Here is a 12,360-nt window from a genome sequence, read left to right as displayed (position 1 = left end):
CCACGCCCATGCCTTCCTGACACAGTGATTAGCTAAGTCCCCCGCCAACACCCCACACAAAAAAAAGACACTCACACAAAAAAAAAACTCACACACCCTACATAACCTGCACCGTAGTGCTACCCCAAACCTCAGCAGCTCCCGCGTTGCACACCACCACCGCCGTTGGTCGCCCGGCAGCATCCACCCAGCGCCTCGCCAGGAACAACAGCTAAAGAGCTAGGGAGGAAGGGGGTTATGGGGAAAAAAACATGCATAGAAATGAAATCCTAGCAGTCACACAGCAACACACAGCAAAAGGTCAAACACACGGCAGGCCTGCCATCACACACACAAACACACACAGCACACACTAAACCAAATACCGTGGATATACCGTAGTGACGTGATGTGATGTCCTCGCTGCACGCGCCTCCGGACTGCCACACACACACACGCTAGCTATTGGGTATAAACACACGGGAAAAAGGCATAGAAAAAAAAAGACATCCTAAATAAAATAACACACACAAGCACTTAGCGGGGGTTTGGGGAGGCAGACGGAGGAGGGCCAGTTAGCATGGGAAAGGGGAATCGCCCTGCACCAGGAAATGGATATGGTCTTACCCCCTCTGGCGTGAAGGTTACCCAACACACCAGGCGGTAAGGCTCGACACAACCCAAATCCCAGGAGGCTCATCCCCCAACCCACTTCCAGCCCACCAACCATTCTACCCCACCCTCCCTTACCCACTAAGTACCCACAGACATACACCAAAAAAAAGACTCCACTCCCATCAGACTCCTTGGAAGAAGGCAGCCTGATCCACCTAATAAAAAAGCCAGGCTCAACCGTACGGAAGAGTCTGGCAAAACGTCGGCGGAGACAACGCGAAAGGCAACGCCTGGCCAAGCAGAGCCCGACCGCTCTGACCCCCGGAAGAGAGGCCAGAGAGAGTATTAGAGTCGGCTTCCTCCTACGGAGAAAACCGACAAAAAAACTTCAGACATCTCGGAGGGAGACCGTCTGAAGGTGGAAGACTCAAACGCAGAACGGAATCACACCCGTTCTGTGAAAGAGCCAACCGTTGTTACACCTAACACCCTAACACCCTACACCAGCTAAACAAACACCCTACACCCTGACGTGCTGCTCCCGCGCTGCGCCGATGCTCTCCACTTACGCGCCTCTGAAAGAACAAGACCGACTTAGACACAACCCAGGAGACAGTGACGGAGAATTAGACACACTATGAAATTTATACAAGAGCAACAGTATTTAATGATCTCGTTATTTGACCGACTATCATTTCATTACTATTATTGGTATTGTTATATTCATTACTATTATTGGTATTATTATATTCATTACTATTATTGGTATTATCATAATCATTATCATTGTTTACCTGGACGCCAGAGGATACAGGCAAAGGGTGACACACACGGCCACCTCCATCAACGTGTCTCTCCAGGCGGGGCAACACACTGGAAGTACAGGGAGACTCAGACATGCGGAGAGGCAGGCAGAGACATCCAGACATCTTGGCTCAGACACAGGTGGCTGCTCCATTAACCCAGCAGCAGTGACGGGCCAAGTTTGTGGCTTTACCGTGTAGCAGCGATGGGCCAAGTTTGTGCCATGATATTTAAACCCCCCAAAATAGATGATGCATAATCTGATCACAAATGCTTTGATATCTATTATGAAATGGTTTGTCCAAACTCCTTATGCAAGAGTTAAGAACATAAGGAGTCTGCAAGAGGCTGGTTAGGCTATACAAGGCCATGGCTTTATCTAACCTCTTCTTGAATGTATCTATGGTATTGGCACCCACAACATGGCCCCCAAGCCTGTTCCACTCATCCACCACTCTGTTAGTAAACCAATTCTTGCCTATGTCTTTGTTGAATCTGAATTTGTCTAACTTAAAACCATTGCCACGCGTCCTACCTGGCTCTTTTACTATCAAAATCTTATTGACATCCCCTTTATTAAAGCCCTTCATCCATTTATAGACTTCGATCAAGTCTCCTCGCAACCTTCGCCTTTCTAGCGAGTGTAGATTTAACTGCTTCAGCCTGTCTTCATAAGGCAAGTTTCTCACCCCCTGAATCATCTTTGTCATCCTCCTCTGTACAGATTCTAACACCTTGATATCCATTCTATAGTAGGGGGACCAGAACTGAACCGTATAATCGAGATGAGGTCTAACTAGTGCTAAGTAAAGTTTGAGGATGACTTCAGCGCTCCTATTGCTTACGCTTCTTGAGATGAAACCAAGTACTCTGTTGGCCCAATTTTTGGCCTGAATGCATTGAGCCCTAGGACGGAGGTCAGCGCTCACTAGGACTCCTAAGTCTCTCTCAAGCCCAGACCTGCTTAGAGGAGTGCCATTTAAGGAGTAATTGTGTGAGGGATGATTCCTACCTACACTCAGAATGCTACACTTCCCAACATTGAATTCCATCTGCCACTTCCCCGCCCAATCATATAGTCTGTCAAACTCATCCTGGAGAACAGTAGCGTCCCTGTCTGATTGGATTACACTACTGATCTTGGTATCATCTGTGAACTTGCTGACATCACTACTAATTCCTGTGTCCAAGTCATTGATGTAAATAATAAAAAGCAGAGGACCCAGCACCGACCCTTGTGGGACTCCACTCGTAACACTGCCCCATTCAGATTTTTTACCATTGCACTCTCTGCTTCCTACCACTGAGCCACGCCCTGATCCAGTTAAAAACTTTACCAGCTACGCCGTGAGCCTGTAATTTTAGTAATAGCCGGTGATGAGGGACTTTGTCGAACGCTTTACTGAAATCTAGATACATCATCTCGGTCAACTGCCTCGATTACTTTAGTGTAGAATTACAACAGGTTAGTAAGGCAAGACCTATCCTTTGTGAACCTATGCTGTGAATCATGAATTAAATTATGCTTTTCTAGATGGTCCAGAATGCTCCCGGCTATAATTTGTGGCTTTACCGTGTAGCAACGACGGGCCAAATTTGTGGCTTTACCGTGTAGCAGCGACGGGCCAAATTTGTGGCTTTACCGTGTAGCAGCGACAGGCCAAATTTGTGCCATGATTTAAACTCCCCAAAATAGATGATATATAAACTGATCACAAATGCTTTGATATATATATTATGAAATGGTTTGTGTGAGGGTGATTTTTTCTCATTTTTCTCGCTTGGAGGGACCATTAAGAAACATGACCCATGCTGCTACCACCACCACTGGGTTAAGGTCAACAAAATTGTAATGCCAAAATTTAATTAAGTACGGGAAAGATAGAAATTAGGGAGGATAAGTAGTTTTAAGTATGTTTAAGAATGTATAAATTCCATCTCTATCTCTTCCGTACTTAATTGAATTTTTCTTAAACTAAAAATGGTCAAATCATCACCGATCTCCTCTATTATGCATATATAATCATTTTTGCAATTCCTAACATTATATATCCATTTAAACAATTTTTCACACATATACAAATACTACTCTTACATATACCCAATACTGTCCAACCCCTTATGCAAGAGTTAACCAGCATCTTCATTCTTTCATTCCTATACTGTCCAACCCCTTATGCAAGAGTTAACCAGCATCTCCACTCTTTCATCCCAATACTGTCCAAACCCATTATGCAATAGTTAACCAGCATCTCCACTCTTTCATCCCTATGCTGTCCAAACCCATTATGCAAGAGTTAACCAGCATCTTCATTCTTTCATCCCTGTGCTGTCCAAACCCATTATGCAAGAGTCAACCAGCATCTCCACTCTTTCATCCCTATACTGTCCAAACCCATTATGCAAGGGTTAACCAGCATCTTCATTCTTTCATCCCTGTGCTGTCCAAACCCATTATGCAAGAGTCAACCAGCATCTCCACTCTTTCATCCCTATACTGTCCAAACCCATTATGCAAGAGTTAACCAGCATCTCCACTCTTTCATCCCTATACTGTCCAAACCCATTATGCAAGAGTTAACCAGCATCTTCATTCTTTCATCCCTGTGCTATCAAAACCCATTATGCAAGAGTCAACCAGCATCTCCACTCTTTCATCCCTATACTGTCCAAACCCATTATGCAAGAGTTAACCAGCATCTTCATTCTTTCATCCTTATGCTGTCCAAACCCATTATGCAAGAGTCAACCAGCATCTCCACTCTTTCATCCCTATACTGTCCAAACCCATTATGCAAGAGTCAACCAGTATCTTCACTCTTTCATCCCTATACTGTCCAAACCCATTATGCAAGAGTTAACCAGCATCTCCACTCTTTCATCCCTATACTGTCCAAACCCATTATGCAAGAGTTAACCAGCATCTTCATTCTTTCATCCCTGTGCTGTCCAAACCCATTATGCAAGAGTCAACCAGCATCTCCACTCTTTCATCCCTATACTGTCCAAACCCATTATGCAAGAGTTAACCAGCATCTTCATTCTTTCATCCCTGTGCTGTCCAAACCCATTATGCAAGAGTCAACCAGCATCTCCACTCTTTCATCCCTATACTGTCCAAACCCATTATGCAAGAGTCAACCAGCATCTTCACTCTTTCATCCCTATACTGTCCAAACCCATTATGCAAGAGTTAACCAACATCTTCATTCTTTCATCCCTGTACTGTCCAAACCCATTATGCAAGAGTCAACCAGCATCTCCACTCTTTCATCCCTATACTGTCCAAACCCATTATGCAAGAGTTAACCAGCATCTTCATTCTTTCATCCCTGTGCTGTCCAAACCCATTATGCAAGAGTCAACCAGCATCTCCACTCTTTCATCCCTATACTGTCCAAACCCATTATGCAAGAGTTAACCAGCATCTCCACTCTTTCATCCCTATACTGTCCAAACCCATTATGCAAGAGTTAACCAGCATCTTCATTCTTTCATCCCTGTGCTGTCCAAACCCATTATGCAAGAGTCAACCAGCATCTCCACTCTTTCATCCCAATACTGTCCAAACCCATTATGCAAGAGTCAACCAGCATCTTCACTCTTTCATCCCTATACTGTCCAAACCCATTATGCAAGAGTTAACCAACATCTTCATTCTTTCATCCCTGTACTGTCCAAACCCATTATGCAAGAGTCAACCAGCATCTCCACTCTTTCATCCCTATACTGTCCAAACCCATTATGCAAGAGTTAACCAACATCTTCATTCTTTCATCCCTGTACTGTCCAAACCCATTATGCAAGAGTCAACCAGCATCTCCACTCTTTCATCCCTATACTGTCCAAACCCATTATGCAAGAGTTAACCAGCATCTCCACTCTTTCATCCCTATACTGTCCAAACCCATTATGCAAGAGTTAACCAGCATCTTCATTCTTTCATCCCTGTGCTGTCCAAACCCATTATGCAAGAGTCAACCAGCATCTCCACTCTTTCATCCCTATACTGTCCAAACCCATTATGCAAGAGTTAACCAGCATCTTCATTCTTTCATCCCTGTGCTGTCCAAACCCATTATGCAAGAGTCAACCAGCATCTCCACTCTTTCATCCCTATACTGTCCAAACCCATTATGCAAGAGTCAACCAGCATCTTCACTCTTTCATCCCTATACTGTCCAAACCCATTATGCAAGAGTTAACCAACATCTTCATTCTTTCATCCCTGTACTGTCCAAACCCATTATGCAAGAGTCAACCAGCATCTCCACTCTTTCATCCCTATACTGTCCAAACCCATTATGCAAGAGTTAACCAACATCTTCATTCTTTCATCCCTTACACTGGTAAACTCTGGACCAGCCTTCCTGTGTCTATATCTCCTCCTGCCTTCGACTTGAATTCTCTCACGAGGAATGACGTATCGAGACACCTCTCCTCCCGAAACTGACCTCCCTTTCGGCCGCTCATAATTTTTGTCTCTGAAGGAGTAGCGATTAACCTGAGAACATCGGCAGACCCTTTTCTGGGCTTTCACGAGTCATGGCTGTGGTATGGTGGACCCTAAAAAGGGCTCGCCATAAAACCCCTGATTCAAGCTAATTGTAGGCGGTTGTGGCATAGAGGAACCCACCATGCATGCCCTGGGTCATTGTGGTGGGTGAGTGATCTTGAGGTGGGCTTTTTTGTCATGGGTGGTGCTGTAAGGTCATGGCAGACTGAATTAGCTATCCATACAGTAATCACTCGTCAAATTCTTTAAAGTAGACAACAAGCGACTCTTGGCTAGATGCCACGCGTCACAAGACTGTTTATTTTGTGACAAACACCACACAAACAGAATGGAGTTTGAGTAAAAGAAATATTCTTAATGGCTTTATAGTTATGAGAGGACCAGGTGCTCTGATGTACGTTCCATGCTCTTTTCTTAGTCTCAAAATGCAGTGTAATTTTGCCATTTCCCGGCCATTTCCCGGCTTTCCCATTGCCGACGCCCACGGGTTAAGCCCTTCCCGGCGGAGGATCTATATAGAGACGTTTGGAAATTGGGACTTTTTGTCAGCGCGTCTGTGTATAGACGTTTGCTCTCATTTGCCCTCATTAGATAGTATCATGGCGCCACTATAAACACTCGCCTGCGCCAGAACGGGCTGGGCCGACCCCCCCAAAAAATAGAAGATTCCTTACTACTGACAAAATGAACAAAATAAATTATTATTAGGCATCTCAAACCCATGGACACTTGCCAACATTGCCTCTCAAGGACAGTCACCCTTGTGCCTTGTTGGATATGTGTAATGCCCCGACGAGCTTCTTTTCTAAATCCTTCCTATTTCTCAACACGTCCTCTGCGTGTATCGAAATAACACGAGAAATTAATCAAGATCAGGGTATTCGCCGGCTGCCTGGGATTGAACCCGCGACCAGCGTGACGGGAGAGCCACTCCTTACCGAGTCGGCCAAAGAGGTGCCCCCCTGGCTAAGTGGGTTATGGGAGGCTCGTTCATCAGGCCGTCGCCGCACTACATATGCAACGCACATCAGCTGACACTGGGAATTTTTGCATTTTTCCTAGTTTCTTTTATTATTATAGTCTATCATGTCAAGGAGTAAGAGACCTCTTGAGCCGGAGGAAATGACTCCTTTGGCAGCTGAGGATATAGATGCTGATTTTTTTGGATGATTTTGATGATCCTGACTCATGTACCATCAGTGGTTACACTCTAAACCTTCATTTGAATGTATCAATATACATATAACCAGTCTGGTGCTGCTAAACGCTGGTGTTGCTAAACGCTCACTGCGACCACCAGCCGCACTAAAATCTCCCGTGTATGAGAGTGTTCCAACACTAATTCTCACAACACAGGATTGACAAGTGAGTGTTTTCTACTAAACTTGGTGGAAAATCATGTCAGCCCTGCTGCCGGGAAGGGGTTAACGGGCTTTTTCTAAACCTATTTTCTCATTGCCCTAGAGTGGTTTCTTTAGCTGTAAAAAACAATATCCATTATCCACACAACTATATCAAAATGCTTACCGGTCTCCCCAGCTGAAGAGGTCACGGACAGAGGAGGTCATGTGCGCCTCCCCAAGCCCATGTCCCCCGGCGTCCATCTCCCGGAACACTGCCACACAAACAAACGCTAGCTATGGGTATAAAAAAAGATTACGTGCAAAAAGTTCACACACAAAAAAATACATCCTAACAAAATAATAGTGCGAAGGCATACCGCCAGCGCACACACACACACAATCATACGACAGGCCTGCCATTCACACACAGACGCACACACAAAAGAACCCACTTAACCAAACCGTTGGTGTCGGCGCGATGAGTCCTCTGCATGGTCCGTCCGCGGCATCCTGGAAAAACAGAGAAGCATATTAGAAAAGGGAACATTAAGGGCCGCTTCCACAGTCCATCATGGTCTTTGTAACACTCCCGAACCAAGCTATAGAATCCCATACTGTTCAAAATGGCGCGGTCTTCGATGACACACTAAATACACAGAGCTTTTCCTGTATTGTGTCGTCAAATTTGTGGACTTGAATATAAACAGGATCTCAGCTTACTCATCTCCCTTCTCTTCCCTTTCCTTCATATCATAAACAGAGAGCTTTTCCTGTATAGTCTTGTCAAATTTGTGAACTTGAATATAAACAGGATCTCGGCTCACTCGTCTCCCAATCTCATCTCCCTTCTCCTCCCTTTCCTTCGTATCATGACAATATAAGACCTTTCCTGTATAGTCTTGTCAAATTTGTGAACTTGAATATAAACAGGATCTCGGCTCACTCGTCTCCCAATCTCATCTCCCTTCTCCTCCCTTTCCTTCGTAGCATGACACTATAAGACCTTTCCTGTATAGTCTCGTCAAATTTGTGAACTTGAATATAAACAGGATCTCGGCTCACTCGTCTCCCAATCTCATCTCCCTTCTCCTCCCTTTCCTTCGTATCATAAAAAAACAAGACCTTTCCTGTATAGTCTAGTCAAATTTGTGAACTTGAATATAAACAGGATCTCGGCTCACTCGTCTCCCAATCTCATCTCCCTTCTCCTCCCTTTCCTTCGTAGCATAAACACACAAGACCTTTCCTGTATAGTCTCGTCAAATTTGTGGACTTGAATATAAACAGAATCTCGGCTCACTCGTCTCCTAATCTCATCTCCCTTCTCCTCCCTTTCCTTCGTAGCATAAACACACAAGACCTTTCCTGTATAGTCTCGTCAAATTTGTGAACTTGAATATAAACTCCAGACACTGTACAAGGAAATTTCGAAGGCTCTGGTATTGGTTTCGGAGCTTACTAACCCGCCATGAGGAACTGTGAAACTGGGCCTTAGACACGGATGCAGAATTATAGCCATGCAAAAGGCAAATTACTTATATATAGTACATGAAACTGGCCATCACGGGGAGTTAACTTATGGCAAGATATATTACTAACCCCGGAAATTAAGTGAGACTGAAAATTTAAAGAAGCATTATGAGAGAGAGCACCGTGCAGGGCTTAGTAACAAGGATTTCGGTTAATTTACATTCACGTACGGATTGAGATATCGGCAAGGCTTGAAGCTGCCGATATCTTTACATGGAAGAGGCGCCTGGCTGGGACCAACCATTATACAGTGACAAAACAAACTAGGATTGACAATTATACAGTGACAAAACTAGCTAGGATTGACAATTATACAGTGACAAAACTAGCTAGGATTGACAATTATACAGTGACAAAACTAGCTAGGATTGACAATTATACAGTGACAAAACAAACTAGCAAGCAGAGCCGGGCACCACAAACACACTGGAAGGAACCTTGAGCAAAAGATAACTTAGACATTAATTAAAAGGAAGGAAGGGATGAAGATAGACAGAGGAGAAGGAGGAAGAGAGAGAATGGACGATAGGAAATTGGATGCAAGATTTGACCGCCAGAAAGAACGTCACTCAAAGGATAACTTAGACATTAATTAAAAGGAAGGAAGGGATGAAGATAGACAGAGGAGGAGGAGGAGTGAAAGGAGAAAAAGGAGAAGGAGATGAAGGAAGAATAGAGGAGGAAAGAATGGAGGAAAGTCGGGGAGGGGGAATGGAAAAGGGAAGGAGGGAAAGTGAAAAAGGAATAAAGGAGAATAGAAGGAATTGGATTATGAGCAGGAGGAGGAGGAGGAGGAGGAGGAGGAGAGAGAATGGGCGATAGGGAAATGAGATGCAAGATTTGACCACCATAAAGAATTATAAATGTTAATTAAGCAAAAGATAACTTATTCATTAAAAGGAAGGAAGGGTTGAAGAAAGAGAGAGAGGAGGAGGAGGAGGAGGAGGAGGAGGAGAGAGAATGGATGACAGGGAAATGAGATGCAAGATTTGACCACCATAAAGAATTATAAACGTTAATTAAGCAAAAGATAACTTGGACTTATTAAAAGGAAGGAAGGGATGAAGATAGACAGAGAGGAGGAGGAGGAGGAGGAGGAGGAGGAGAGAGTAAACTTAAGACTAAAAACAATCACTTGATATCATTTAGTATTCCATAATGTTGCCGAGCTCTGCACACTAGTCACTCCCAATGATTAGACAGCTAACCAGTGATAGCCTATCCTCACTAACACACTGAGGACATATGTTGACCTAAATTGACCTATCTATCTTGGTGTGACTCTCCGTGATGTCTCCCCTGCTTGACCCGGCATCTCCGCGGTCCCACACGAGTCCGGCCTCCGTCACGGCAGCTCTGGGAAGACAAAACATATCTGACAGAAAACATACTGCATGACACACGAGGCTGGTCCATATACATACTGCATGACACACGAGGCTGGTCCATATACATACTGCATGACACACGAGGCTGGTCCATATACATACTGCATGACACACGAGGCTGGTCCATATACATACTGCATGACACACGAGGCTGGTCCATATACATACTGCATGACACACGAGGCTGGTCCATATACATACTGCATGACACACGAGGCTGGTCCATATACATACTGCATGACACACGAGGCTGGTTCATATACATACTGCATGACATACGAGGCTGGTCCATATACATGCCATATACATACATGACACACGAGGCTGGTCCATATACATACTGTACTTGACACACGATGCATATACATACTGCATGACATAAGGCTGGTCCACCATACTGCATTACATACATCCATCACGACATTCTCACCAGTGACTCTCTCTATCATCTCTTTTCTCTCCATCACCATTAAGCCAACGTGTCTCCATCTCCTGTTACCTACATCCATCACCATTAAGCCAACACATCCATCACCATTAAGCCAACACATCCATCACCATTAAGTCAATACCCCCATCACCATTAAGTCAATACCCCCATCACCATTAAGCCAACACATCCATCACCATTAAGCCAACACACCCATCACCATTAAGCCAACACATCCATCACCATTAAGTCAATACCCCCATCACCATTAAGCCAACACATCCATCACCATTAAGCCAACACATCCATCACCATTAAGTCAACACATCCATCACCATTAAGTCAATACCCCCATCACCATTAAGCCAACACATCCATCACCATTAAGCCAACACATCCATCACCATTAAGCCAACACATCCATCACAATTAAGTCAATACCCCAGCACCATTAAGCCAACACATCCATCACCATTAAGCCAACACATACATCACCATTAAGCCAACATACATCACCATTAAGCCAACACATCCATCACCATTAAGCCAACACATCCATCACCATTAAGTCAACACATCCATCACCATTAAGTCAACACCCCCATCACCATTAAGCCAACACATCCATCACCATTAAGCCAACACATCCATCACCATTAAGCCAACACATCCATCACCATTAAGTCAATACCCCATCACCATTAAGCCAACACATCCATCACCATTAAGCCAACACATCCATTACCATTAAGTCAACACATCCATCACCATTAAGTCAACACCCCATCACCATTAAGCCAACACATCCATCACCATTGCCAACACATCCATCACCATTAAGCCAACACATCCATCACCATTAAGCCAACACATCCATCACCATTAAGCCAACACATCCATCACCATTAAGCCAACACATCCATCACCATTAAGCCAACACATCCATCACCATTAAGCCAACACATCCATCACCATTAAGCCAACACATCCATCACCATTAAGTCAATATCCATCACCATTAAGCCAACACCATCACCCATCACCATTGTCAACACATCCATCACCATTAAGCCAACACATCACCATTAAGCCAACACATCCATCACGATTAAGAGATCACATCCTTAACCATTAAGCCAACACATCCATCACCATTAAGCCAACACATCCATCACCATTAAGCCAACACATCCATCACCATTAAGCCAACACATCCATAACCATTAAATAACATCATCCACCATTGCCAACACTTCAATCAACATTAAGCCAACACATCCATCACCATTAAGCCAACACATCCATCACCATTAAGCCAACATCCATCACCCATAACACACATCCATCACCATTAAGTCAACACATCCATCACCATTAAGTCAACACATCCATCACCATTAAGCCAACACATCCATCACCATTAAGTCAATACCCCCATCATTAAGCCAACACATCCATCACCATTAAGCCAACACATCCATCACCATTAAGTCAACCAACATCCATCACCATTAAGCCAACCATCACCCCATCACCATTAAGCCAACACATCCATCACCATTAAGACAACACCGCCATCACCATTAAGCCAACACATCCATCACCATTAAGTCAATACACCCATCACCATTAAGCCAACACATCCATCACCATTAAGCCAACACATCCATCACCATTAAGCCAACACATCCATCACCATTAAGCCAACACATCCATCACCATTAAGCCAACACATCCATCACCATTAAGCCAACA

The 12,360-nt window shown here is 44.2% G+C and overlaps 1 long non-coding RNA gene across 2 annotated transcripts; it reads right to left on the bottom strand.

Annotated features, from left to right (window-relative positions):
* Positions 1-949: 949 nt before the first annotated feature.
* Positions 950-10,451, bottom strand: LOC127000185 (uncharacterized). 2 transcript variants are annotated; one of them, XR_007753807.1, is made up of 4 exons: positions 8,261-10,451; positions 7,442-8,141; positions 1,389-1,467; positions 950-1,169 (listed from the first exon to the last, which is right to left on the bottom strand). It is a non-coding gene; the product is annotated as an uncharacterized LOC127000185 (long non-coding RNA). The 2 variants fall into 2 exon arrangements; XR_007753806.1 differs by lacking the exon at positions 8,261-10,451 and having other exon boundaries at positions 7,442-8,252.
* Between the last annotated feature and the right edge of the window lie 1,909 nt (positions 10,452-12,360).

This window comes from Eriocheir sinensis, chromosome 18 (genome assembly GCF_024679095.1).
Source record: "Eriocheir sinensis breed Jianghai 21 chromosome 18, ASM2467909v1, whole genome shotgun sequence".
NCBI classification, from domain to species: domain Eukaryota; kingdom Metazoa; phylum Arthropoda; class Malacostraca; order Decapoda; family Varunidae; genus Eriocheir; species Eriocheir sinensis.
The sequence above is the reverse complement of the archived record's forward strand: the minus strand, read 5'-3'. Positions and strand labels throughout refer to the sequence as shown.